Source organism: Lycium ferocissimum, chromosome 8 (genome assembly GCF_029784015.1).
Source record: "Lycium ferocissimum isolate CSIRO_LF1 chromosome 8, AGI_CSIRO_Lferr_CH_V1, whole genome shotgun sequence".
Classification (NCBI taxonomy): Eukaryota; Viridiplantae; Streptophyta; class Magnoliopsida; order Solanales; family Solanaceae; genus Lycium; species Lycium ferocissimum.
Genome location: NC_081349.1, coordinates 12,330,008 through 12,340,094, shown reverse-complemented (window position 1 = coordinate 12,340,094; position 10,087 = coordinate 12,330,008).

Here is a 10,087-nt window from a genome sequence, read left to right as displayed (position 1 = left end):
TCATATATAAATTTCATAAAACGATCTTGAAGTTTTAATTCTATAAATTTAAATTGTATTTTGAACCCCATACAATATTTTCTTTCTTATAAAGCTCAAAGTCCAGTAAAGTAAGCATTTGTCTTATCTCATGTGTAAACTCTATGAAATAAATTCCGGGATTCGAATTTATAAATTTGAAATGTATTTCGAAGTCCATTACAATATTTTCTTTCTCATAACCTTTTTTATGTGCAATGTTTCGTTCATTCAAGGTTGAACGCTTCCCCAAGTTTGATACATATCCCTCTGTGATCCTCTCTATCATTTCTAAGTTCAAGAGATGCATTTTGAAACTCCTAAACTTTAATCTTTGTTTGAAAATTGTTCAACATAGTGCACAATCAATTTTTTCTACTAATGGTGTTGATAAGGTGATTTACACAACGGTTGAAACCTAAATTTTAATAAATACTTTTTTTTTTCAATTTCAAAGCAAATACTGTCTTAATACCTAGCTCTAAAGCTATACATCAATCTATTACTTACCCTTTAAAATGATGGTCAATATATACCTTCACATCTTGAATCTACTTTTTTTCTTTAACTATTTATCTATAAGTTGATGCCCTATTGAGTTTTAGGATGAGTCTAAATTTATTAACAATTTAAATACTATTACTTTTATGAATTTGATAAATTTTAACTATGTCAAATCATTAGAACTTTTTAATAATTTTTTTTTAATTTACTTATCAGATGCTAAAATAAATTCAATATAGTTCCTTCCATTTGTTAAAAAATATTTTTAATAATGTAAGTTACATTTGTTAAAAAATATTTTTTTCAATGCTCAACAAAGATTTTTTTAAAATATTAAATCAAAAGCAAATAATTTAATAATGGCAAACTTACTCAAATGACTACCTTTATTGCTTCCTACCATTTGTAACCCTTTTAAATATTTACATTTGGCAAACATTTGTGTATTTGTTGCCAACAAATAAAAAAAAAAAAAAAAAAAAACATGATCCTTGATTTTAGCCTTTAATGGTGGAGCTATTAAATTAGATATTAATATATATTTTTTTGATGTATTTTAGTGATTTTTTTTTTGCCATAATGTATTTCCATGTCTTTTTTTTTTTTATGTATTTCAGTGATTTTTTTTTATGTATTTTACTGATTTTTTTTTTGATGTATTTCAGTGGCTTTTTTTTTTATCTATTTCAAATACATTGTGTACATTCCAAATGAAGCCAAATATATTCAAATTTTCGTGTATTTGAATGGATTTCAACATATACATTCGGATACAAGACCAAAAAATTCAAATACATGACAAATACATTCAAAAAAATAATGTGTTTGGCTATTAACAAAATACGCTAAAAAATGCACTCAAGAATACAAAGACAAATACATTAAAAAACAGTGTATTTGTGAGATGTAGATTTTTGAATGTATTTGTATTTGGCTTTTAACAAATACACATGGCCAGATCTGAGACACTACCACCACCACCAAAATCCTAATCTGAGACACCACCACCACCAAAAAACCCAAATCTGAGACACTACCACCACCAAAAAACCCTAATCTTTCTACCACCAACAAAACCCTAATCTCTCCACCTCCACGTCATCTTCTTTGCCGTCTCAAAATTCCATCACCGCCGCAACAATGTACACGGCCGGATGCGAGTGAAAAGAGAGAGAGAGAGGGGTGAGCACAGAGGGAGACGGGAGAGAGAGGGAGGGGTGGCGAGAGAGAGAGAGGGGTGAGCACGGAGGGAGAGGGAGAAGAGAGAGAGGGCGGTTGGTGGTGGTGGTTGAGAGAAGGGGAGAGAGAGATTTTTTAGGGTTTTGAAAATGCCGAAATGGATAGTGATTGAGAAAAAGAAAGATATATGTGTTTGGGTATGCATTTTTTGATATAGCTACTATTTGTAATTTAGAAAAGTTAATTAGCTACTAAATATAATTAAATAAAAGGATAGTTAATATTAATAATTAGGTCTTAAAAGAAACTACAATGAGCTTTAATAATTCTTGAATGAATATTGTAAAGTGGCAAGTTGCAACTCTTCAATACAAATGAAAGAGCCTACGTTAGTACATAAAATGCCAAAATTGGGACCATGAAACAGCTGAAGCTGCTCAACTATGGCTTCTTATATAGGAGAAAGTGCAAAAGAAAAAAAAAAATGTATATCTCATCTTGGTCTTGAGCATCTTATTGTTGTTTGCTTATTGTAATTATAATTTTCTTCGACTAAAATATTCCTTTAAGTCCATTTTAACCTTTGCATTATCTTTTGTGTTTTTCGTTAACATACATCACTTGAAAAATTAGCAAATGAATATTTTTAATATGCATGACATCAACATTATACATGTTGGAGAAGATTACCCTTTCAATAAGGTAACTCTCAGTATATGCTACGTTTAGTCAAATTATGTTCGACACCATATCCATTGAATTTAGAAGGTGGAGCTTCTCAAACCTTAGGCAAGTCTCGAACCATCTTCCAAATCCCTCCCCCCCTCCCCCCGCACACCCCCTACTCCAATAATATTAGAGGTGGCAAATTATGTTAAGTTATATTCTGTCTTCATGAATTTTTTAGACTCTTAAACTCATGATCCATACAAGAACTGACGATAACAATTAAATAATGAATTCTAGTGTCCTTGTTTGAATATGAATGCTTTAATATTTCTCATACAGTAAGGGCAAGCTCACTTCCAGCAGTCATCCACCATATTGTTAGAGTTTGCCCTGGTTTAATTTCTTACCATATTTGAATTTTACTTTTTTCTTAAAGGAAAGTCAAAGTATTACCATAATTTCTTTTACTTTTTCTGAAAGAAAATATAATTCTCTTCTATATTTGGCTATTTCTTGTCTTGGAGGAAAACTTTTGGAAATCTATAAATTGAAGACTTCCTTCATACAACTACACCACAATAGCATTCACAATATAGCCATTAAAAGAGTTTTGCTTAAGGGGAGATTTATTTTCTCAATAGCTTTAGAATATTTTTATTAGTTTTATAATATGTAGGTCAATTGACCAAACCCGTGTTGCATCATAAAGTTTTTTTATAGTTTTTTTGTTTTTTTATTTTCTGATTTATCATCATTAAAGGCTTACAATTGTTAGCTTCCGCATGACGTCCTGTTATTTCGATCTAATAAAGTGGTATTAGAGCCAATGGTTCAACGAGGTTGAAGACAGGTTCAAGACGAGTTCAAATCAAGTTGCATCCAATTTGACGATAATGAAGATTTTTAGTCAAAAAATGGTCTATATTACTACATGTCGAAACAAAATCTCAACTATATTTCTAACAATCCTGCTGCTCCATCTTTAAAAACAATCAATTTTCAACTCATGCTTGCTTTTAAAAGCAGGAGCGCCAACTTTCAACCCTAGCTTACTTTTGATGCTTGGCTACAATTTCAGCTCATGCTTACCTTTAACGCATGAGCTCTACTTTCAACCCTGCTCATGTTTAACACAGGGCTCCAATATTATTTACTCGTGCTCACTTTTAATGCATAAAACTCTAATTTTTAATTCATACCTACTTTTAACTATGGCAAGCAGCAGTGATGAAGATTATGTGAAGAAGGAGGATCAAGATTATTTTGCCAGAAAATTCAGGCCAAAAGGGAGATTTGTTAGGGTTTGCCCTGATTTTCTTACTATATTTGAAATTTACTTTTCTTTTGAAGGAAAGTCAAAATATTAGCATAATTGTTTTTACTTTTCTTGAAAGGAAAAATATAATTCTCTTCCATATTTGGATATTCCTTGTCTTGGAAGAAAAATTGTGGACATCTATAAATTGAAGATTTCCTTCCCACAACTACAACAATGTAGTCCTTAAAAGAGTTTTGCTTGAGGGAGATTAATCCACTCAATAGATTTAGAACATTTTAATTAGTTTTATCATATGTAGGTGAATTGACCAAATCAATATTATATTATAAAGTATTTTTTATAGTTTTTCTTTGTTGTCTGATTTATCATTGTTAAAGGCCTGCAATTGTTGGCTTCTGCATGACGCCCTGTTATTTCGATCCCAACACAAATAACATCTCATATGCAAGAAAATCATTAATAGTCCAGATCAAAACAACATGCAAGTTGACGTTTTGTTTAGTTGATATGTCACATATTTCGATACCACAAAAGCTTTAACTCATCAATCAAAGTTTGCAAATATACGTCAATTAAACACTTTGAATTACGTGAACCCATCGACAATGCAAGTTATATATATATATATATATATATATATATATATCCATCAACACGCAAATCCAACTGAATCTTAGTTCACTAGCAAAATACGATTATGTTCTATAAAAAAGGCTTCCAAACTTCTCTATCTGATGTATAAAACATAACATCATGCGGTCTTTTTTCATCTCATTTGAGCAGTGAAACTCATGAAGCATGCAATTTATTTAACCTAGCTATAAGAGGTAAATAATGCATTGCTTTAACAATAACCTTACTCCAGCTGGAGCATACATAAAATGAGACATTCCATAAAATTTACAACATTCTAAATCAACTTCATCCTTATGTATAATATGAAACCTTGTTCGCAATAATAAATTCTCTTAGATAAGAGTCCAAACTTTAAAACCAATCTTTTTGCCTTATAGAAATCACTAGGTAAGCTCCAATCTGGGTTAACTAGTTCACTCATAAGCCCAATCACAGAGTCTATGCTTTGTTAAGAAACATTCCGATCTAATATGATACTTAGTAATCTAATTGTAACAGACACTTGGTGCATCATCCCTTCGCATAATTGATGACTAGCGACCTCCAATATATCATAAAAACACTGTGCCTCTTCATCGAAAGCTTCCAATATATCATAAAAACACTGTGCCTCTTCATCGAAAGCTTTCTCAACATTTTGATCGGACTCAAAACGGTTTGTACATTGCAATGTCATCCATAACCATTTCATGTAATCTAGAATCTTGAACAATATTCTTCGTTGTTTGACTATTTTCACCAACAAAATTTTAAAATTTCGTCATGCCGTATCTTGAGCCGAAGATCTTTCGGAAAAAACCTCTCTATCTCTCAAGGTAGGGGTAAGGTCTGCGTACACTCTACCCTTCCTAGACACTACTTATTGAATTACACTAGGTATGTTATTGTCTCCCAATCTCTTCATGATTAGTCCAGACATAATAATTGTCTAAGAACCCCTTACTGATAGAAACTAAGCGTCCACCAAAACAGATAAGGGACCAGGTACCTTAGCTGTTCCCTTAAGCAAAAAACAGAAAGTAAACAAAACACCACGTTTACGTGGAAAACTCCTTGCTCAAGGGATTAAAAATCACGACCTACACTGGTAGGATTTCCAACTTCACTACCTGAGCAACATTTTCAGATTACAAGCCCTGTGCAACCAAGGAATTAGCCCACTATTCCCTTCCTTTACAATAACTCTATTGCAAGCACTGACTTGACTAACTCTGTACAAGAACCAAACTAATTCAACTACCTCTGTTGAACTTCAACTCACCATAACTAACTATATTTAGTGCGTCTAAAAAGTTTAATAAACCAAACATCTACAAAACCCTTCTCAAAAGAAGTGTAGGTTTATAATATTTAGACCAAAAGATAAAGACTAAAATGGCCTAGGACTTAAGACATCTTCAGTATTGGGATCTGGTCCTTGGAGTTATTTAGTCTTGATCTTGAAAGCTTTGAGAAAACAGTGGCGACTACTCTTTTCAACAATGAGAATAATATATTTTGAGTGCTAGGTCAAACAAATTCCAACATGTTGTTTATATAGAGGGCCAATGAGAGCATGTGAGTGGCATGTGATATAGATAGAGACGTTGCAATGAACCGTACGTCCATTTGTGGCTCTGTAGTCGGAACCTGATGCCACGGCTTTATAGGCTTGTCACGTTCGTACAGTGTCCAGGGGAGCTGATAGGAACTGATAAAAAACCCGGTCCCTGATTCATATGTTGATCATCAAAACTCATAACTCATTAATTTCACCCTTTTTGATGATGGCAAACTCGTAAGAGATTTTTCCTCGAAGAACTAGGTTCCCCTTGTATATTTGACCCCATCAACATGTAGCATATAATATTTGCATCCCTTTTGCGTATACCAACACATCACATCGCACATCTCCCCCTTTTGGCATTATTGAAAAGAGACAAACACAAGCATTAAGAAGTTCAGAGACATTAACTCAAGCCACTTGAGCAACTCAGCATGAGTACTAACAGAAACAACAAAGCGATGTGAAGGAAAAACATATGCAGAAATCAGAGAATTGCCAATCAAACGAAATTTGAGGACAAAACACAGTAATCAATTCAACACACATATACTAAATTAATTGTCAAAACATCAATATCAAAGAAAGAAGTTTAGGAATTTGGGGCAAAAAAGAGGATCAGGGTTTGGTAGGGTTTGATGGGTTGATAGGGTTGAAAGCTTTAGACATCATGTCTAGTCTAGCATCTGCAGCTTGAAGATTAGCCAAGATTTGCTCTTGGAGCTCGGCAACTTTCTTTGTGAGACTAGAATTAACCTCTCGCAGTTCTGCAATTTCTTTCGCTATATCACCACTGGGACCAGGTCCCTCCACCTTCATTCTAGTGATTTCAGCCTTCAGCAGGGTGTTCTCAACCTGCAACCTCTCAACATCAGCCAAGATTTTCTCATTTGCTTCAACTAGGCCAGATATAGTGGATGTGGTCCCTGCGCCTCATTTCTTTGGGACACATTCACATTCCTCCAGGGTGGGCATAAAGAATATTTGCTTCTTGGTCCCTTTGGAGGCTTTATCAAGAGGCACCTTGAAATGCTCAAACACTTTGGCAAGGAGAAAGCCATAAGGCAGACCATCCTTACCATTCTTGACATCCACTACTTTTATCATATGATGCAACATTATTCCAAGCAAACTGATCGAGTGGTCACCATCCAGAATTTCCATAAGGACCAGTTCTATCTTGGAAGAAATACACCTTTTTCGGTCTGAGGAAGCATGACCTTGTTCACGAACTCAAGAGCAACTAATGCGAGACTTCACCGAGACATATGGTCTTGTTTCGCCACTTTTAACTATGTGAAGCTTGAAGTCGGTAGCCTTGTCTCCTTCCTCTAGTCTACTTACTCCATCAATCAAAACATTAAGAATTGCCTGGTCACCGCTTCTTCACCAGTGAACTCAAACATCAACATGACAAACCAATGAGTAGTCATTAGGGGTAGGCATAAATACCGAAAATCGAAAAATCAAAACCGAACCGAACGAATTCGGTTTTTGGTGTTTCGATTCGGTTCCAGTTTTTTTAAATAATAAATTCGGTGTTCGGTTTCAGATTTTTTGATTTTTCGGTTTAACCGAATATTTAATATAATATTTTTGTACAACACTATTATATCAATATTAGTCATCAGACATAAGCCCTCACTTAGACCACTCCACTTTCAGACCCAAATTAATTATCCAAGCCCAAACCTTTTCATTTCGCTAGTAAATCACTAAACCCTAGTCTCTACTCTCTAACGTCATTTCCTCTTCTCCCACAAACTAAGTCACAAAATTATTCTCTTCTCCCACAAACTAAGGCACAAACCAGTGAACCACTGAAACCAGCGTTTCTGCTCCTACAAACCAGCGTCTCTGCTCCCACATTCTTAAGGTAATTTTATTTTCTTCTTATAATTTCTCATTTTTAGGCTTTAGCTCTTACATTCTTAATTTCTTAAGGTAATATCAATTCTTATTTAGACGAAAAACAGGGTATGACTTACATTCTTCATTCTTGAATCACCGAATTTGTAAATTTGTAAAAAAAGGAGTTGGATATGTTTTAAATTCTTTTATTTTTAAGTAAAGTTCGAATCTTTATTATGGAGTTTTCACTTTTCCCAGTATACTCACTGTCATTGGCCACTCATTTGCTATGGTATTTTTCCAGATTTTTTAAATTTTCTTAAATTATCAGTGGGTTAGGATAATTTCTTGCATATTTGCTGCTTTTTGTTTGGTTCTGTCGAGTGTTTGTAGAACTGCTCTACTGTTATAGAGCTTTATCTTATAATTTCTCTTTTTAATTTTTTATAGATGGCGGATGAAACTAGATTAAGTTTGGCGGTTACGATAAACGTACGGATAGCGTACCTAATATAGATGATAGCAAATGACAACTCATTTGACACCGAGCCCCGAGGCCAACAAAAGTTAAAAAGAAAGAATATGAAATCTGGATCAAATTTTTGGGATCATTACGATAAGGTCGTTGTAAATGGTATTGGTAAAGCGAAATGTAGACATTGTAAAAATCTTTATGCAGCTAAATGTCTTGAGCGTCAACAAGAGAGGCAAATTCACCTTCAAATTTAAGCTTATGTTTTGAATTTGGTAAACTTTAGACCAAATTGTGATTGCTAGTATTGTATTAAGACGATGGATTTAAGACTTAGTTCGTGGCAGCTAATGTTTTGTATTTGGAGCTAGATTTTAAGAAATTTGTGTTTTTTGCGGTTTGGATCTTTGCTTGTTTTAAACTTATGTTATTTGTGTTGCTCGTTTTTTACCGTGTCTTCGTTTTTTTCTTTGCTGTTATTGGTTTTCTCTGTTCGTTTACCGATTTTTGTTTACCTGGACTAGTTTTTTGCTCTTCTCTTTATTCTTGTTCTTCTTTCAGACATTGGGCCCGAGTAATTCTTCTTCGAGCATCGGTTGCGGATTCTTCTTCAGCTTGTTGTTATTCTTCAATATTCTTCTTCTACCGCCGATTCTTCCAGCGTGCCGCTTCAGCTATTATTTATTTATGTTAAACTTGGTCGATGGATAGGTAAGGTCACAGTATTCTTCGATTAGCTTGAAAAGTTTGAATATTATTAACGGGTGACTATTGCTTAACCAATGACAAAAAAACCAAATTAGAAAACCACAACCGAATCGAACTGAACTTCAAAACACCGTATCGAACCGAACTAATTCGGTGCGGTGTTCGGTATCCACTTTAAAAAAATCAAAACTGAAATACCGAACCGAACTTTGAAAAAATCGAACCGAACAACCGAACGCCTACCCCTAGTAGTCATCAGTGTACTGAAGATTTACAAAGAAATCGACTACTTCTTGCTCATAAGCCATTGCCTGACCTTCCATTAGGTGCTCCCATTGTTGAGATTTGAGCACTTCCATTAAATCCTCTAACGCTTGGTGCCCTACAATCTCTGGATCAATGACTCTTCCCAATAAAACCTTCTGCCTTACAGATTATGTTGTCTTTCCTTCTCCAATTCTTGCTTGCTTTTCATTGAGGAACCAGGTCCTTCGACACTGACTTTTATTCTTTTGGAAGAACCTCCCTCTTCACTAAAATCACTTTTTCTTTTCTTAGGGGATTTTGACACCAACCTCTCCTCTGCCACAGCTTCTTCCTTTTTATTTTCCTTACCTCATTCAGCCACAATTTGCTTCTCAACAACCATTAACGTGCTTTTAATTTTGGAGTTTTTCCTGACCAAGGGGCCTTCCTCCTCTTCTTCTTCTCCATCAGACAAAACAATCACTTCTTCCTCTTCATCCCTCAATTTTCTCAAATTTGCCAAATGTACTCTCCTCCGCCTCTTACCAGTTGTCTTTGCTTTGTTAACTAGTAAGGCGGAGTCTAATCTTTCATGAGACTTCTGCCTTGTAGTAGGAGGTCTCTTTCTTAGCTTAGAAGGTGCCTCCTATCGGCGAAATGTTTTGTCCTGCTTTCCCCCTTTCTCATGTGCTTAGCACCCCCAGGCCTTTGTCTATATGCAGTTCTCAATATAATATCATCATCAGAGTTTATTTCGTGTCCTTCAGAGTTAACCCTCTCAGAATAGTTAGAAGAACCAGGTTCCTCCTCTGAAGAGGCTTTCCGTTCAGGTGTGGTTTCTTTCCAAGGAACTGTAATTATAGACACTTTTTGAGAGGCATACGCTATTTTAGAGGGACCAGGTCCCTCACTCACCACAGTATGACCTAAACTACTCTGTTCCCCTGAGTTGAAACACCCACTTCCTCAGTTCTCATCCCCC